General features: G+C 48.1%; 1 protein-coding gene and 1 long non-coding RNA gene across 6 annotated transcripts in view; one reads left to right on the top strand and one right to left on the bottom strand.

The window, feature by feature from the left end:
- The window catches only part of BICRA (BRD4 interacting chromatin remodeling complex associated protein), a 79,294-nt gene that overhangs the window by 35,043 nt on the left and 24,444 nt on the right, over positions 1-19,807 (top strand). For all 5 annotated transcript variants that reach the window (XM_067018444.1, XM_059045730.2, XM_059045727.2 and 2 more), the window contains one exon: positions 19,628-19,728. The gene's annotated coding sequence lies outside the window, so the exon portion shown is untranslated. The remainder of the gene's footprint in view (positions 1-19,627; positions 19,729-19,807) is intronic.
- On the bottom strand, positions 5,889-18,636 carry LOC136792976 (uncharacterized). Its single transcript, XR_010837638.1, has 3 exons — positions 18,464-18,636; positions 14,667-16,492; positions 5,889-8,294 (listed from the first exon to the last, which is right to left on the bottom strand). It is a non-coding gene; the product is annotated as an uncharacterized lncRNA (long non-coding RNA).

The following is a 19,807-nucleotide window of genomic DNA, read 5'->3' as shown; positions in this document are numbered from 1 at the left end:
AACATTCTAGAATGTTCTACACCTGCCCCATTATTCATAAGGGTGGAACTAGAGTAGCCCCAGGCTCTGTGTGATGCCAGGTGGAAATTATCTGTAGGCTCCCCTCCCTTCTTGAGGGAGGTGTGCCCCCCATCGCATGTTCTAGAACCCTCCTTTCTGAGTGAGGGTTGAAAGCCACCATGGCAGTCCCTGCTGCTGCTGTTGGTTCTTTAACTCTTGCTCTGTGGACTTGAGAGATGTTCTCCTCCACAGCGCCTGTGAACGAGCTGTCCACGATGTCATTGGGGTTGCGGGCGTTATCTGGGGGTCCTGCCCCTGTGGAGGGTTCCTAACCAGCTTGACAGGGTTCGTCGGGGTGGTGTCTGCACACTTGCCTGGAGTTTTTATTGTCTTCCATATTGGGATGGCTCCTGGCACTTGGGGCTGGAGCCACTGGTGTAGACTGATTGGATTAATTTGCCTCCTGGGTTGGTGTGCTGGGTGGGGCGGGTGGATAAGTCCCGTAGAGCATCCCCCCCACTGTCCTGGGAAGATGCACCCACCTCCTCTCTCTCTCCCCGTGTCTGACTGTCTCTGAGACGTTCTCTGTGGCATCGGCCCCATCAGCACCTCTGCTCAGCTCTCCCTTCTCTGAGCAGCTTTCTGTGGTGAGGCCCAGTTTCACCCCTCCCCCACCTGTGACCTTTCACCTCCTCTCCCATCTGCCCCTGACAGGTTCCCTCTGGGCCCCTGGGCCTTGCTCTCATCCCAGTGACCGGTCCCCCATTGTGAGCCCTGCCCGATGGGTCCCTGGTCAGCCTGTGATGTGTCCCCCCCTGCCCACCACGCCCTCCCCCAAACCTGGTCCCACACCTACTCTGTTCAGAATCAGCTGTGACCACTGAGAATGGTCCCCCCTTTGTCATTCAGTCCATGTTTACACAGAGGGAACAAAACAGACCGAAACCTGGGCTCACCCCCTCCTCAGAAGAGTCAGGCAATAGATAAGATAAATCAGAGTCACACGTGAGATAGTAATCAGAGCTTTGAAGTAAAGCAAAGCAGGAGAGGGAGGTGGAAGTGCTGGGTGAGGGGGTGGAGATCCCGGCTGCCAACAGAATCGGGTTGAGCCTCACGGATCTGGTGCAAAGGTCCTGAGGCAGGTGTGTGCCTGGTGCATTGGAGGAATATGAAGCAGGCTGGTGTAGGTGGAGGGGAGTGAAGGAGGGAGAGAGGGTGAGAGGTGAGGACAGAGGTGGTGGAATGGGGGCAGATGGTCACAGTAAGAACTTGGACTTTGATTCTGAGTGAGGCAGGAGCCATGGGAGAGCTTCGGGCAGAGGAGGGACGCGAGCGGACTTGCATTCTCACGTGATCCCTTTGGTCACCATGTGGGGATGAGATTGTAGGAGAACCAGGGCAGAATCAGGGGGACAGATGTTTGTCACAGCCAAAAACCAACATCACCGTGAACCCAACTCCAGAACTGATTCAGATTTCCTTAGTTTCCCCCTAATGTCCTTTTTCTGTTCCAGGGCTCCAGCCAGCGCACCACATTACATTGCCTTGTCGTGTCTCCTTAGACCTCTCTTGGCTGTGACAGTTTCTCAGACTTTCCTTACTTTTGATGACCTCGACATTTTGGGGGACTGCTGGCCAGGGATTTTGGAGAATGTGATTTGTCTGATGTCTTTCTCGAGATTAGACAAGGGGTTAGGGGTTTGGGAGAAAGACCACAGAGATAAGGTGCCCTTCCCATCTTATCACATCAAAGGTACATACTATCCACTTGACATATTATGGCTGATGTTGACCTTGATCGCTGCCTGGCGGAGGCCACGATACTTTGGATTCTACACTCCTGGCAGTAAAAATGGTAAGCGTGTGCCTAATGCATATCTATTTACATGCATCCATTCACTTTAATCCTCACAACCCTCTGAGGTGGGCACTATTTTTAATCCCATTTTATAGAGAAAGAAACTGTAGGGAAAGGGAGGCTGAAGTGACTCGCCTGAGCTCACACATCACTTAAGTGGCATTTGAACCCAGAAGGTCTCGTTCCAAAGTCCAGGCCTTAACCGTCACCTGTTTTTTATAAACTGTATACGTACGTGACTCCACTTTGGTACATTATAAAAAAATACATTAAAATGTACATTAAAAACAGGTGAGGAAGATTTTTAAAAATCAAACATTTTAGGGCTTCCCTGGTGGCGCAGTGGTTGAGAATCCGCCTGCCGATGCAGGGGACACGGGTTCGTGCCCTGGTCCGGGAGGATCCCACGTGCCGCGGCGCGGCTGGGCCCGTGAGCCGTGGCCGCTGAGCCTGCGCGTCCGGAGCCTGTGCTCCGCAACGGGAGAGGCCACAACAGTGAGAGGCCCGCATACCGCAAAAAAAAAAAAAAAAAATCAAACATTTTAAATAGCATTATATTTATCAATAGTCATTACTAATGCTAAAACCTAAAGTCTCTATCTTGAATGAGGTCCTTGATAATTAAAGCTTCAGTCAACTTTTTGCCAGTTCTGCTGAAAACATCACTGATTTTACTTTTTAATGTGGCTTAAAAAGAGCTTACAATAGGAACAGGGCTTCCCTCGTGGCGCGGTGGTTGAGAGTCCGCCTGCCGATGCAGGGAACACGGGTTCGAGCCCCGGTCCGGGAGGATCCCACGTGCCGCGGAGCGGCTGGGCCCGTGAGCCGTGGCCGCTGAGCCTGCGCGTTCGGAACCTGTGCTCCGAACAGTGAGAGGCCCGCGTACCGCCAAAAAAAAAGGAACAGCTTACAATAGGAATGGGACCATCGTCTTTGTTTTCTGCTTACATTAACTGTTTTCTTTTTTTGAGATAACATTCACATAGCATAAAAATTAACCATTTTGAGGGGGAAAGGATAAATTAGGAGTTTGGGATTAACAGATACACACTACTATATATAAAAGAGATAAACAACAAGGACCTACTGGGTAGCACAGGGAACTATACTCAATATTTTGTAATAACCTATAAGGGAAAAAGCAACTGAAAACTTCTATGTATGTATATATATATATATATATATATATATATATCTGAATCACTTTGCTGTACACCTGAAACTAACACAACATTGTAAATCAACTATACTTCAATTTTAAAAAGTTAACCGTTTTAAAGTGCACAGTTCAGTGGCTTTTAGTACGCCAATAATGTTATGCAACCATCACCTCTATCTAGTTTCCTGCCAACCCACCTATCTAGGATAATTTCCTTTGCCCAAAAGGAAACTCTATACCCATTAAGCAGTTTCTCTTCATTTCTCCTCCCCCCAGCCCCCGGCAACCACGAATTTGCTTTCTGTCTCTACGGATTTACCTTTTCTGGACATTTCTTAGAAGTCGTATCATACGATATGTGACCTTTTGTGTCTGTAGATTATGATTTTTAATCTTTGGGTTTCTTTGTGAGTACTTTCTTATGCCCTCTGTCTTTTTTTGTGAGGATGGTTTCATTAAAAGTTGATAACGTGAGGGCTTCCGTGGTGGCGCAGTGGTTAGGAGTCCGCCTGCGGATGCGGGGGGCGCGGGTTCGTGCCCCGGTCCGGGAGGATCCCGCGTGCCGCGGAGCAGCTGGGCCCATGGGCCGTGGCCGCTGGGCCTGTGCGTCTGGAGCCTGTGCTCTGCAATGGGTGAGGCCGCAGCAGTGAGAGGCCCGCGTACCACCACCAAAAAAAAAAAAAAGTTGATAACGTGATATGTAAGTCAAGTTACTCGAGAATGTATAGTCAAGCAAAGGGACATCAAGGTCTCTGCTTTGGGGACCTTGTACCCTTCTGAGGCGCCTGCTGCCTGGACTATCCATCACCTTCTGCTCAGCTCAGTCCATATATTGATTACCTGTCCAGCTGAATAGGTTTTATCTCCGAGATTTGGCAAGAAATAGAAATTGACATTTTACCAATGGAAAAGAACAGAGAGCCCAGGATGAGAGCCAGGCAAGGTGTGGACATCTGGTCTGAGGCCAAAGTGGCCAGTGGTCACATTGATGGGGAAGGGAGAGGCTTAATAAACCAAGCTGGGGACCAAAAACTAGTCATTCATTTGGAAAGAGATGAAATGGGATCCCTACCTTACACCATATACCCCCAGATGGTTCAAGGATTCAAAGTCAGATGTAAACTGCCAATCTCAGTTTAGACTTTGGGGAAAGGCCAGGTTCTGAAACGACACACAAAGAGCTGCTGGGTGAGGAAGATCTGAAGACCTTGCGTATCTCAGCAATTTTTGCTCTGTCTCTGAGGCTCTGAGCAGCAGCCGTCCCTGTTTTGTCCTGGGTGGGAGGCCAACCCCTCTCCTAATAAGATAATTAGTAGCTTTGGGACATTCAGAATACCTTAGCGAGAAATGGCCTTAGCTGGAGCAGGTGCTAGATCCACCAAGAGAGCTGGTGTAAGGGTGCGTCTGCACTTCACATCCTGCCTGGCCGCCCACTTTTAGCTGCTCTGCCCTGCTGTCCGTCTCAAATTCCAGCGGGCCCTTGACTCTGCTCTTTCCCCTACACCTCCTGGTCAATCCGTCTGCAGACCCTGTTGCTTTGCCATCAAATCCAGATTCCAACCACGTTTCACCTCTTCCCCTGCCACCATTGCCTCCTCTCTGAGCTCCCTGCTCCCATCCTCGCCTCTTGCAGTTCGTTCTCCACTCAGCAGCCGGAGGGATCCTGTGAAAACCCAAGTCAGGTCACGTCCCTGGACTCAACCCAGAATAAAAGCCCAAGTCCTCACCACGGCCCACCAGGCCCTCTGTGGCTGACCCTCATTGTCTCCTCAACCCCACTTCACCTCCTTGCTGTTGCTCAAGTAGCCCCAGCATGTTTCTGCCACAGGACCTTTGCATCTGCTGTTCCTTCTTCCTGGACCACCCTTCCCTGGGTGTCTGAATCGCTCCTTCCCTTAGCTTCTGCACATCAGCTCAGACTCCCCTTTCTCTGTGAGGCCGCCCCAACCACTTTCGCTAAAGATGCCCCCCGCAGCCCTCCCCGCCCCCACCCCACAGCACCTTTCTCCCGCCTCCTTGCTCTCCTCCTCTGGGCACCATGTCTTTGTTCTGTTCGTGGTCTGACTCCTGCCCTGGAATGTCACCAGGAGAGTAGGGATGTCTGTTGTCCTTGCCGCTGTCTACCCAGCACTGTTTTGTTGAGTGGGTCAGTGAAGAGTCCTGGGAAGGGGAAACCACGTGACCTCAAATCAAATGGATCTCTTTGGCCCGAGTGGGGAGCTGAGTTTAGAAGGGACCCGAGAGGAAGCCGGAGGCCGGTTAGCGACTCCCCTGCAACCCTCCGGGTGGTGAGCACAGACAGGGTTAGATGGACAATGCTGCTTGTAAGTAAGCCCTGGAGGAGGGTGGGGGGCATTTGTTACGAAACAGGATGAAGTGTGGCATCTTGAAACCAGGACCACAAACCCTGGCTGGCTCAGGACCTGCCCACCCAACTTCCTGGCCCTCGTGGGGTAGACCCCAGGCTCCCACGTCTCAGGACTCCCCAGTGGTTCTGCCTCAAGCGTTATGTGAGAGAAATCGGGCCATGATTAGGGAAGGCTCCTGACAAGTTCAGGAAGAGAAGAATTTCTGCCGGGGAGGGGTAGAGGGAAGGGAGGTCGTGCCAGCAGATGCCCAGTTTCACAGCATTTTCATGGACACTGGAAACGAGGCAGTGGGGTGTCCTGGAACGCAGTCCAAGGATTTGGTGTCCCAAAGTCTGGGTTCAAATCCCACTGCTTCCTTTTACCACTGAATATCTTTTTAGTTTGTGTGCATTCAGCTGCAAGTTAACAGTTTACGCTGATGAGTGATGGCGGAAAGTGTCCTCTTATTTATTTATTTATTTTTTTATTTTTTTATTTTTATTTTTATTTTTTTTTGTGATATGCGGGCCTCTCACTGTTGTGGCCTCTCCCTTTGCGGAGCACAGGCTCCGGACGCACAGGCTCAGTGGCCACGGCTCACGGGCCCAGCCGCTCCGCGGCACGTGGGATCTTCCCGGACCGGGGCACGAACCCGTGTCCCCTGCATCGGCAGGCGGACTCCCAACCACTGCGCCACCAGGGAAGCCCCTGTCCTCTTATTTTTTTTTTTAACACCTTTTAAAAAAAAAAAAATGTACTTTTGGGGGAATTCCCTGGTGGTCCAGTGGTTAGGACTTGGAGCCTTCACTGCTATGGCCTGTGTTCAATCCCTGGTCAGGGAACAAAGATCCCGCAAGCCTCGGGGCATGGCCAGAAAAACCCCCAAAAACCCAAAAAAAAACAAAATTAAAAAAAAGTTTGCTTTTTGGAATGGCTAGGACATTGGCTGAAAAACCAAAAACTATTTTTGAAAAATTTGCAGCGGAGTGTCTCCGTCCTATCTTTGTCCCATCTGCTGGGTCCCCCTCCTAGTTCATAAGTGGGTTTAGTGCTGTAGAGATCCTTCTGGAAGTTCTTTAGACCTAGAAAGGCATTTAAGATATATAGTCTTTTTTTTTTAATGGATATATAGTTGATTTACTAGAATATATATTCTTGTATCTCCTCCCCACTGTCTTTAAGCAGATGGTAACGTTTTATACACTTCGCACAGAACAATAGTCGTGGAGAACTTTCTCTGTCAGTATATGGAGAACATCCTTGTTCCTTTTTAAAAAATAACATCTTTATTAACACATAATTCGCATACCATGAAATTCACCCATCTAAAGTGTACAATTCAGCCCTTTCTGGTATATGCACAGGTTATATATTCAAGATTATGTAATATGCAACCATCACCGCTATCTAGTTTCAGAACATTTTTATCACCCCCCCCCAAAAAAAAAATTTTGTGCCCAAAAACAACCCCTTCAAATTCCTCCCTCTCCACAGCCTCTGGCAACCACTAATCTTTCTGTCTCTGTGGATTTGTTTATTCTGGACAGTTCATAAAATGGGATCATACAATATATGGTCCTTTGTGTCTGGCCGCTTTTACTTGATGCTTTCAAGGATCATCTATCTGTGTTGTACTGTGGTATATCAGTACCTCATTCCTTCTGGTGTCTGAGTAATATCCCACCATATTGAGAGACCACGTTTTGTGGATCCGTGCATCCATTGGTGGACATTTGGGTTATTTCAACCTTTTGGCTATTATGAATAATGCTGCTGTGGACATTTGTATACCAGTTTTTGTGTGAATGCATGTATTCATTTCTCTTGGGTATATATGTAGGAGTGAAATCGCTGGGTCACATGGTAACAGTGTTTAACTGTTTGGGGAGTTTCCCAGACTACTTTCCACTGAGGCCCCACCATTTTCTATTCCCACCAGCAGTGTACGAGGGTTCCGATTTGTACACATCCTCGCCAGCACTCATTATTGTCTGTCTTTTTGATTGTAGCCATCCTAGTGGGTGAAGCGGTCTCCACTTGTGGTTTTGATTTGCATTTCCCTGGAGGCTAATGATATTGAGCATCTCTTCCCGGGCTTGTTGGCCATTTGCATTCTTTAAAAAAAAATTTTTTTTTAAATTTTACCTTAGAGTATAGTTGATTTACAATGTTGTGTTAATTTCAGGTATACAGCAAAGTGATTCAGTTATATATCTATACGTATATCTCTTCTTTTTCAGATTCTTTTCCCATATAGGTGGCCATTTGTATTCTTTTTTACGGCAGCATAGTATTCCCATGTAGATGGACCCAGTTTATTTAACCTGTTTTCCACTGATGGCCAGTGGATTACTTCCAATATCTCACTGGTAGACGCACACCTTGCCCTAAAAACCTCCTAAATGTATAATTTTGGATATGTCAGATGGTACCTGTAGGATCAGGCCCATGAGTGAAATCTCCGGGTAAAGGGTAAGTAAATGTGCTATAATCTTGACCCATATTTCCCCATACAGTTGATTCTCATTCCCACATGCCATCTTTGTGAATTCATCTACCTGCTAAAATTTTCTTTGTGACCCCCAGATCAGCAGACCGGGTGCTCTCCCAGTCATTTACAGACGTGTGCACAGAGCAAGTGAAAAATTTGAGTTGTCCTGTGTTCCTGTTCCGAGCTGAGGTCGACCAGGGCGACCCTCTGTCTTCTTGTTTCAGCTCCTACTCTGTAGCCAAGTGGCTTTTTCTTGGTCTGTTGAGTGCCACGTTTTTCACATTTGGGGGCTCTTTGTGGCTGGTTTAGCTGTTTCAAATGCACAGCACAACATTGTGCTGAAGTGTTGGCTAGTGTTCCCGAGTTCCAGAAGGCTGTGACGTGTCTCACATGATCTTCATTGAGGTGTGAGTTACAGCGCCGTTGGTTATGGGTTCACTGCGAATGAATCAGCCATATATATTACATCAGGTGTCTTTAAACAGAAACACGCGTAAAAACAAGGTTATGTATTGATCAGTCGATGAGAATGTTGGGACCAGAGGCTCATAAGAACCTGTATTTCCCCCAGGAGCAATAGTTCCTTATTCTCTAATTCAGTGTTCGTGGCAACTTTGTAGAACATAACTACCACGAATAACAAGAATCGATTGTGTAGGTTTTTTGTTTTTTTGGTTTTTTTTTTTTTAGCTGTGCTTTACTGGGATACAAATTAAGTATAATAAAAGGCACAAACCTTAAGTGCACTGCTTGATGAATTTTAGCAAATATTACCTATATAACCATCTCCCAGATCTAGCTACAGACCATTTCCATCATCCCAGAAGATTTCCTCATGGACCTTCCTAGTCAGTACTTAGCCCTCTCCCCCTCCTGCTGCCCTCTTAAGGCAATCACACCTCTGATTTTTTTTTCCCCATCAGTTTCACTAGAACTTTACCTCAAGGGGGTCGCACAGTGAATGGTCTTTTGTGTCTGGCTTCCTTTCCTCAGCACGGTGGATTTGAGATTCGTCCATGACCTTGCCTGTATCAGTAGTTTATTCCCTTTCATTATTAAGCTGTATTCAAGTGCGTGGATATAACATAGTTTGTTTCTCCATCTACCAGTCGCTGGACACTGTGCTGTTTCCAATTTGGGGCTTTTGTGAATAATGCTGCTATGAAAATTTCTGTACCAATGTTTTTGTAGACATACTTTTCACATCCGTTAAGTCAATACCTTGGAGTGGAATTTCTGGGTCATAGAGTAGGTATATGTTTAACCTTAGTTAATTCAGGCTTTTGGTTCTCTTCTGGAACAAAACATCTAGTTGAAGGCCATTCCAGGGATATTTGGCAGCTCAGTATTGCCAGGCCGCTGGGTCTGTCTCTGATTCACCGGGCCTTCGCCCTCAGGAGGGCAAAATGGCTGCTGTAGCACTGGCCATTGTCACCATGCTTCATATCATTCTCTCAAGCAGGAAAGAGGAGGGGCCAATAATCTTCCCAATGTAAGGCTCTCTCTTTTTTATCCAATTGTAAAAATCTTCCCACGTCCACACTTGGCTGCAAAGGAGGCTGAGAAAGGAAGTTTCTGGCAAAGGGGCAAAAGGCCTATACTCACTGTGAGTCATCCTCTTAGGAGGGTATATTGCTGAATGGAACCAAATCCAAGCGCTGTTTAAAAGGATATCAGACCGAGACTGGCTGTTGGACCCTCCTGAGCCTCGGAGAGGACCCTGCGAGGCCACATTGTCAGGGGCCCGGACGCTGGCTAGGAACTGGTGGCTTGTGTTCTATACAAGAGCAAGAGCCCCAGAAGGAAAACTAAAGAGACAAAAGCTTCTAGAGCAGTGGTCCTCGGACCAGCAGCATCACCCCCACCCCCGCCCCCGCCCCCAACCTGCTGATTCTGAAATCCATTCTTTCATTCTTTCTTTTAAAAACCTTCCAGGTGATTCTGGTGCCTGCCCACGTTTAGGACCGAGTGGTCTAAAGCATGCGTGGAATGTTGTAGGGGCTTTTCTTTCCCCTTGGCTTCTCTTAACTCCATTTTTTTCCTGAACTTAAAGTGTCCTCTTCTGCTTGATGCGCTTGGCAGCCCTGTGTCCGGTCAGTGTAATCGCTGCTCTTGTTCCCTTCACCCCGCCCCATTACCTGTTTCACTCCTCAGAGTGTCCCCCTGTTTTTTATACACTAGTAGTAAGAAAAAAATCAAAAACCTTTTCAGATGCCTGATTTTCTTGGCAAGTCTGTGGCTTTATAGCTTCGTTTAGAACAGCGGTGAATGGCAAAAAGGGAAGAGAGAAAACATACCTAACATTTCTAGTGTGTGACTACCTGTGTAAACAAGGCTTTTAGGAGCTAGACACCAGTTGCTTTACGAGCAATCCAAGTTTTATAGGGCACGCTTTTATGTTGTTAAACTAATTCAGTGATTTTAGAACTCTAAAAGTCACTGAAAATAAAGATGGTGTTGATTTTAATTGCTCTCCAAATAGCTCTTTCTTTCTCTCTCCCCAAAAGGCTGGGTGGATGGACAGATGAAAAGAGAGATGGTGAGGCCTGGATCTGGGCAGGAATAGTGGTCATGGAGAGGAGGAGATAAAGTGGAGAGATTTGGGAGGTGGCATGGGTAAGACTTGGGTGAGGGACTTCCCTGGTGGCACAGTGGTTAAGAATCCACCTGCCAACGCAGGGAACATGGGTTCAATCCCTGGTCTGGGAAGATCCCACATGCTGCGGATCAGCTAAACCCGTGTGCCACAACTACTGAGCCCGCGTGCCACAACTACTGAAGCCCGTGCACCTAGAGCCCGTGCCCCACAACAAGAGAAGCCACCGCAGTGAGAAGCACGTGCACCACAACGAAGAATAGCCCCCATCGCCTCAACTAGAGAAAGCCTGCACGCAGCAATGAAGACCCAATGCAGCCAAAAATAAATAAATTAATTTTTTACAAAAAGAAAGAGTTGGGTGAGTCAGAGGTGTGAGGTCAAAGTTGGTACTTAGTCTCTAGAGAGGGCTGTATCAGCTAGCTGCTGCCACATAACAAATAACCCCCAACTTTAGAGGCTGTTCTGGTTACTGTTGCTGTTTAACAAATTACCCCCAAATGTAGCAGCTTAATGGAACAATTGTATTATACTCACAGGTTTTATGGGCCAAGAATTTGACGTGGAATTTGAAATAGTGGGTCTTTGCTTCATGATGTCTGTGGTCTTGGCTGGGAAGACTCGCAGGCTGGGGGCTGAGGGCTTGTTCCTATGCCATGCATGGCACCTGGGCTGGGATGACTTGAAGATAAGACCACCAACCAGGGCATCTACTCATGGTCTCTCCATGTGTCTAGCTTAGGCTTCCCCATAGCATGGTGGCCTCAGAGCAGTCAGAATTCTATTAAGGTGGCTTAGGGCTTCCAGGGTAGATGTCCTGGTGGACATGGCAGAACCTGAATTGACTTTTATGACCTAGCTTCAGAAGTCACATAGTGGCACATCTGTTGCACTGTCCTAGTTGAAGTAGTCACAAAGTTTCCTCAATTCAAGGGGACTGGCAAGGTCGTACTTCGGTAGATCATGGGAGGTTGGAGACATTATTTCAGCCATCTTTGGAAAACACGATGCACCAGAGTGGATTAAAACAAAACTGTGATTCTAATGGTTGGAATTTGGCCTTGGGTACCTCTGGTTACTTCTCTTTTGCCTGGGTCTGGTCAGCTCTAGGTCAGCTAGGCGGCTCTGCTTCTAGGCCTTGGCTGGCTGTGAGCTGGGATGGTAGAGGTGATGGGCATGTGTCTCTTGTCCTCCAAAAGGCTAGCCTGGACTTTGTCACATGGCAGCTGGGCAAAGAGTAGGCTCAGAAATGCACACCATCACTTCCACCACATTCTGTTGGCCAAGGCAAGTCAAAAGGCCAGCCCAACTTCAAGGGTTGGATAATAAATAGGAGGAGCTGTAAACAGTGGGACTAGGGAGAAGAAGAGTTTTTGTCCCCAGTGGTGTTTTTTTCAGATCCCCTTACCATCAGCCCTCTCCCATTTTGCTGGGCCTCTCTTCTCAATTAGCGGATTCACAGAGTACAGTCCTTGACCCATGGAAGGCTTTGAGAATCCTTTTGATGGGCTGCAAAGATGTCTAGAAATGCCAACTTGTTTGTGTCAGGTTGTGTTTGACTGCAAATAATGGAAAACCTAACAGTGGCTTAAACTGTAAGGATTAAGAAGTCTGGAGGCAGGCAACCTGTGAGGAGTTGTTAAGAACCTAGTCTTTTTCTCTCCCCTCATCAGTTATCCTCCGTAGGTAGGCTTATCGGCCTCAGCTTTATTGCCCCATGATTGCAAAATGGCTGCCACAGCTCCAGTCTTCTCAACTGTATTCAAAGCTGGAAGCAGGAAGCAAAAGACTTTCTCCCTAGAGAAGCTCTGTCTTTATATTCTGGAAGAAAAACTTTCCCAAATTCTGTCTTCCCCAAAAGATTCATTGAGCAGAACCCAACTCTATACACTTTGGCTTTTACTTATTTGCAAAACTATGGCTAGCCTAGCTGTTAGGAAGCCTGGGAAAGTGAATGGCTGATAAAGGGGATAGCAGTGCTACTGGCCTGGTCCAATTATTTTAAAGCTATTTTGGCCACAACCCACAGTAGGAAATATGTACACACAGAGACACACACATAATTGAAACCAGTATCACAAACTGATCCTTTTGCTTACCCTGTGTGATGCCTTTTAATATTTTCTATTCTATCCCATTCCATTTGACCCTATACTCTTTAACTTAAAAAAAAATTCCTTGTCACAACCTGCTAATTTGATGCCACAACCCTCAAAGGCATGACCCATAGTTTGAAAAAGACTGACTGACTCAGAGCAGCATTTGTTTACATCTTGGAATTGGCAGGGGTTACCCCGAGCAGCATCAGGCTTCTGTGAGTAAGGCGAGGAGGGGTGAGGAAATGGTGTTTGGAAAAGCAACAGCTAGACTTTGCCACATCCTCTCCTCCACCTATCACTTCCCATCAGCAAATGGTAAAGTTCCGACGACTTTCATTTTTATGACTTGCAAATAACCTGAGGGTTACTAGCATTAAATTAAATCTAAATTAAAATTAGCCTGTTTCTGGAGCTTCTGCGGGGACTTTTAATTCTGTATCCTGCTCAGCAGCCTGGCTTCTGCACAACTCCTGATGACAACGCAAAACTCCGATGGCATTCCAAGTGCCGGAGGAATTCACACGATTTTCTGGAAGGACACTTTGTCATTGTTGCATCATGGCTGTTCTCTTGAGCTGGTTGTGGTTTCGCAAGCCCAGCTTTTCCTGCTTTTTATAGCCCAGTGGTGGAGAATGAGGTTCTTCAGAATCACAGGGTCTGAGTTCAAATTCTGGCCCCACAGTGTGGTTTGGGGCAAGTGTCCCGACCCCTGGGAGCCTCAGTTTCCTGCGCTGTGGGAAACGTTCCTCCTGCCTCCCCGGGGACTGGGAGGAATCAACAGGTGTGGGGTTAGCACAGGGCCTGATACCAAGGAAGCACTGGGGCAGGGTGGGCTCTTCCGAGACGTATCAGTCAGCTTTGCCTGAGTGATTTTCAGTAACGAGTGAGCCCTAGATCTCAGTGGCTGACAACAGCAAAGGCTCCTCTCTCGCTTGTGTGTCCGAGCTTCGTGCATTGGCTGTGGCTCTGTCCATGTATCCATGTCATGCCAGGACTTGGGCAGAACCGTGCGATGGCTTTTAAAGCTTCTGCTCTGAAGGAGCGCAAGACGTCCATTCCCCTGTGCGTAATTTGGGGTTGCAGCTTTGCATGTGAATTGGGTGTCCCCCGCCTCCCATGGTCACTTTTTCAAAAGCTTTTTGAGTATGTGTGTGTCGAGGAAGGAGAGGGGCGTCTAATGTCACCCCTGGTTGAGAACCACTAGTCATGATCTTCCCCAAAGTCAGGGACTGGGTCTGCTTTTGTTCGTTACGGTCTCCTCAGCTCTCCCCCATGCTGGACACAGAGCGGGCGATTGGTAAATGCCTTTCTCACCAGGCTGCTCTTTGAACGAATGATTGGGTTTGTTTGACCCCCTGTGCAAATTCATTTGTTCACCCCACTAATATTTAGTGACCCCCTACCATGTGCCATGCTCTGTGCAGGCTGTGTGTGTCCCACAGGGAGCAAAACAGACAAAAATCCCTGTCCTTGGGGGGGTTGACAGACAATAAAAAAATCAGAAAGACGTATGATTTTTTTTTTTTTTTTTTTTTTTTTTTTTGCGGTACGCGGGCCTCTCACTGTTGTGGCCTCTCCCGTTGTGGAGCACAGGCTCCGGACGCGCAGACTCAGCGGCCACGGCTCACGGGCCCAGCCGCTCCGCGGCACGTGGGATCCTCCCGGACCGGGACACGAACCCGCGTCCCCTGCATCGGCAGGTGGACTCTCAACCACTGCGCCACCAGGGAAGCCCTTGATTTTTTGACGTGCAAGGATTTTCCAAGTAAAAAATTTTCATTTTGGAAAACTGCAAATGTGTACAAAGTAGAATAGTAAAACATGGACCCCATCAACCAACTCTTTGCCAATTTTCAGTTTTCTGCCATTCTGACAGACCAGCGCTGTCCAGGAGAGCTTTCTGCCACCATGGGAATGTTCTAGATCTGCGGTGTCCTGTGTGGTAGCCACCAGCCACGTGTGGCTGTCAAGCCCACGAAATGTGGCCACCGTGACCGCAAACTAAATGTTTAATTTCCTTTACACTTTTAAGGTAAATCTTTCATATTCCCCATTGTCCCCCTTTTTTTTTTTCCCATTTGTTTATTGCGGTAAAATATACATAACAAAACTTACCATCTCAGCCATTTCGAAGTGTACAATTCAGCGACATTAAGTGCGTTTGCACAGTTGTGCAACCGTCAGCCCCATCCTTCTCCAGAACTTGTAGCATCTTGCAGAACTGAAAGTCTGCACCCACTAGACAGTAACTCCCGGTTTCTCCTCCGCTGCCCCCAGCCCCTGGCAACTGCCATTCTACTTCCTGTCTCTCCGTCACTAGTGGAATCAAATGGCATCTTTGTCTTTTCGTCACTGGCTCACTTCACTTAGCGTAAGGGTCATCCATGCTGTTGCCTGTATCAGCATTTCCTCCCTGAATGATATTCCATTGTAAATAGACACCACAGTTGGCTTATCCATTCATCTGTTGATGGACACTTGGGTCGTCTCTACCTTTTGGCTCTTGTGAATAGTGTTGCTGTGAACGTGGGCGTATAAGTACGTCTTCAAGACCCTGCTCTCAATTCTTTTGTGTATATATCCAGAAGTGGACTCGCTGGGGTCATTTGCTAATTCTATTTTTAATTTTTTGAGGAACCGCCAAAGCGTTTTTCACGGCAGCTGCAACATTTTACATTCCCACTAACTGAGCACGGGGGTTCCAGTTTCTCCAGGTCCTCGGCAAGACTTGTTAGTTTTTGGGTTTTTGACAGCAGCCATTCTAATGGGGGGTGAGGCAGCATCTGTGGTTTTGATTGCGTTTCCTTAATGATTGGTGGTGTCGATCAACTTTTCCTGTGCTTATGGCCATTTGGATATCTTCTTTGGACGAATAACTGCTCAAGTCGTTTGCCCTGATTTCATTTCATTAGCTTGAACTTAAATGCGTAGTCGCACTATGGCTAGTGGCCTCTGTACTGGACAGCACAGGTCAGTGTGCCCCCGAACTCCTGGCACTGGATTATTTTGCAGTAAATCACAGACAGTTTATCATTTCACCCCTACGTATTTTAGGGTGTATTTCTAAAAGGTAAGGACTCTAAAGGAAAAAAAGCAGAAAAACCAAAACCCGATGCCACTGTTATACCTAGAATCTTAATCACAATTTCTTAGTATCATCAAATATCCAGACAGCATTCAGATTCTGTCTTTGCACTCTTAGTGGGTTCATTTGTGTCCTTCCAGGCTCCCCCTGTCCGCCGGGTTGAGAGCCGCAGGACGCTGGGTAGCCCTGTGCGCCAGTGGGCTGGGGGCACGTGTCGCTGGTTGTGTGTGGCCCGTGGTTTCCCATTCACCACTCTGTTTAGTCTCATTTACCTCACCGGACAAACAGAGTAGCAACAGGGATTTGGAAGGACCCAAGGAGACTTGGTACCTGGCAGTTTAAGTCAGACCACATGCCCAACATATATACCCCCACCATATAATCAAACGATATGTAAACCCTTCCATATGGTAACTCCAATTTTAGTTTTTTAAGGAACCTCCCTACTGTTCTCCGCATTGGCTGCACCAATTTCCATTCCCACCCGCAGTATAGGAAGGTTCCCTTTTCTCCACACCGTCTCCAGCATTTATTATTTGTAGACTTTTTAATGATGGCCATTCTGACTGGTGTGAGGGGATATATCCCTCATTGTGGTTTTGATGTGCATTTCTCTCATAATTAGCACCGTCCAGCATCTTTTCAAGAGCCTGTCGGTCATCTGTATGTCTCCTTTGGAGCAACGACTGTTTAGGTGTTCTGCCCACTTTTTCGATTGGGTTGTTGGTTTTGTTGTTATTGAGCTGTATGAGCTGTTTGTATATTTTGGAAATTAAGCCCTTGTCAGTCACATCATTTGCTAGTATCTTCTCCCAGGCTGTAGGTTGTCTCTTCCTTTTGTTTATGGTTTCCTTTACTTTGTGCAAAAGAATATAAGTTTGATTAGGCCCCATTTGTTTATTTTTGCTTTCATTTCTATTGCCTTGGGTGTAAACCCTTCAAAATGTGCTCAAGGGCCAAATGTGGCAAAAGGCACCAGGTGGAAAAGCTGGGGACCTGGGGACTTTTGTCCAACCTGACTGTGCTGTGGCCGGAAAGCTTTGGGAGTTACCACACTAGGTAAGATTCACAATGGCAGATAAAATGATTGTGTCACAGCATCTATCGCTCACAAAATACTTCACCGCACCTGAGGATTAAAGGCCTAAGAGCCTCTCCGCTGCCGTACGCGAAAATAAGGACTGTGATTGTGCCCATTTTACAGATGAGGGCACTGAAGCCTAGAGCGGTGAAGTCGCTTGCCCGACTTCAGCCCATGTGTGGGGAAGTGGGGAGTTGAACCTGCTGGCACCAACCCCAAACTGTCACCCCATGCTGGGCCTCTTGGCATCAACCTGATAGGCGACGTAGGTGCCAACCCTGGCACCTGAACGGGGGACCCATCTCAGAGGAACCCCGGACCTGCTGATCATTGACAAATGGTTTTCTTTTTATTACGGAAACTTTCAAGAAGATGTAAGTTAACTAGAATCGTGTACTGAAGCCCCCAGGTAGCCACCATCCAGCTCTAACAGTTACCAGCATTTGCCATGTCTGTTAGCTCTCCCCACCCACTACAACTCCACGCTGATTATTTATTTTGTACAGTGTTTTTTTTTTTTTTTTTTTTTGGTGGTACGTGGGCCTCTCACTGTTGTGGCCTCTCCCTTTGCGGAGCACAGGCTCCGGACGCGCAGGCTCAGCGACCATGGTTCACAGGCCCAGCCGCTCCGCGGCATGTGGGATCTTCCCGGACCGGGGCACGAACCCGTGTCCCCTGCATCCTCAGGCGGATTCTCAACCACTGCGCCACCAGGGAAGCCCTTGTACAGTTTTTTTAAGGTAAAATTAACATGCGTTGAATTGACATGTGTTGACATACACAAGTCTGAGCTGTGAATTTTTAACCCCCCACGTAACGGACGCCCCATCACCACGCAGAACCTTGCCCTCTCCCCGGAAAGTCCCCCTCGTCCATTGCTCTGCTGCTACCATCTGGATGGAAAACACGTGGATAACAGATTCTCACAGGCTGGAGCCTCCCACTGGACATTCACCCGCAGATCCCATTTGGAGAGCCCTGTTCAGGAGACACCCACCTCCTGGCTCTACTTCTGGTCCGACGTTTACCGAACTTGGGCCACACCCAAAGCTCGGGGCAGGGAGGCCGGGAGAACCCACATGGAGCTGGCGGCTCACAAAGCCTCCTTGGGCGCTTGTGCTCACCCTGGTCCTAGGCGGTGCACCTGGAATCTAGATGGGCCAGGATCCCGTGTTCCAGGGTCTTGTGACAGACGCTTTCTAGATCTTTCCGGGGCCTGGGGCTCTCCATAAAAAGGAGAAGCAGCTCCCATTCCTCCTCTCTCTTCCATCTGCTTGCTTTATCGCTTTTTTGGATCTGAGCTATCCCAGGCATTCACAAAATGCTAACAAAGGCTGTCACACCAGCTTCGTCTTATCTTGACGCTGTGGCCAGTGTTGGCTTCACATTTAAAAGAGAAACAACGTGATGAGAGGACCTAAGGGCGGGGACTCTGGGGTCAGCCTACCTCGGCTCAGACCCCAGCCTGACCGCTGACCACTGGAGGGGTCTAGGGCGTATGGCTCACCGTTCGGAGCCTCGCCTTCCTCATCTGTGGTATGGGGCTGCGAAAAGCACCTGCTTCGTAGGGCTTCAGAGATGGTGAACAGGCTAATACGTGCAGAGTACTTGAAACCAGCAGCCACCATCGTCACCATCACACCCACCATCATTTATTGTCATCAGGTCAATCCTTGTTATTCGTGGACTCCATATTTGTGAATCCGCCTATTTGCTAACATTGATAACCCCCAAATCAATACTCACGGCGCTTTCCTGGTCACTTGCAGACGTGTGCAGAGCCGTGAGTCTATCTGAGTCTCCCGATGCAGGAGCTCCCAGCTGAGGTTGAACGCGGCGACCCTCTGCGTCTCTGTCCAGCTCGAGAGCTATAAACAAGCATCCTCTTTAGTGCCCTGTTGTTTTGCACTTTTGTGCTTTTTTTTGTTGGTGGTTTTGCTGTTAAAGACGGCCCCTCCCGTGTAGTGCTGGAGGGCCGCCCAGCGTAAGCACAGGAATGCTGCAATGTGCTCTATGGAGAAATCACGCGCGTGTGAGATGACCTGCCCTCTGGCGTGAGTTATAGCGCTGTTGGCCTTGAGCTCAGTGTGAGCGAATCAACGATTTATATTAAACAAGGTGTCTTTATTGTTTTTATGATTTTTAAATAAATTTATTTATTTATTATTTATGGCTGAGTTGGGTCTTCGTTGCTGTGAGCGGGCTTTCTCTAGTTGCGGCGAGCGGGGGCTACTCTTCATTGCGGTGCGCGGGCTTCTCATTGCGGTGGCTTCTCTTGTTGCGGAGCACGGGCTCTAGGTGTGCGGGCTTCAGTAGTTGTGGCGCACGGGCTCTGTTGCTCCGCGGCATGTGAGATCTTCCCGGAGCAGGGATCGAACCCGTGTCCCTTGCATTGGCAGGTGGATTCTTAACCACTGCGCCACCAGGGCAGTCCCAAACAAGGTGTCTTTAAACAGAAACACACATAATGAACCAAGGGGACATACTGATGGGTTGATGAGAATGGGAGCAGAGGCTGGCAGGAAGCTAACCCTGTCTTTCCCCAGGGGCGGCGGCTCAGCAGCCATAATCGCAAATCACGGTGACCTTATAGGACATAAGCACCTCAGATGACGAGACCTGACTGTATTTTGCTAGATTGAAGTGCTGATGGATTATATCATATAATGTTATATCCTATTGCATGATGTGCGTGTATGTGTGTGTGTGTGTGTGTATATATATATATATATATACACACACACACTATATGTAGATATAGTGCAGTGTGTCTGCATATATATATGTGATAACGTAGTGTTGTTTCCTGTGGTTTTAAACTTGTATTTGACCTCTCGTCTCTCTGGCTACATCTTTCTCCTTGTCACTGAGCGTCCCACTCACATCGTGTCTCTCATTCTCTCTCCACAGCTGGCCCCCGAAAGGACGCTCCCCACGTCCCCAGCTGGGGGCCCTGCGTAGACCTGGAGTGGACGCCCCCTCCTTCCCTTCATGATTCGTTTGTAGCGCAGGTAACCAGCCAAGCATCCCGCTCATTCCCGGAGGGGCCGTGGTCCCCCGTCCGCCGCCCCGGAAGGGACGTTCCCTCTT

Source organism: Kogia breviceps, chromosome 18 (assembly GCF_026419965.1).
Source record: "Kogia breviceps isolate mKogBre1 chromosome 18, mKogBre1 haplotype 1, whole genome shotgun sequence".
Lineage (NCBI taxonomy): Eukaryota > Metazoa > Chordata > Mammalia > Artiodactyla > Physeteridae > Kogia > Kogia breviceps.
Note: the sequence above shows the minus strand (reverse complement) of the source record. Positions and strands in the feature narration are given on the sequence as shown.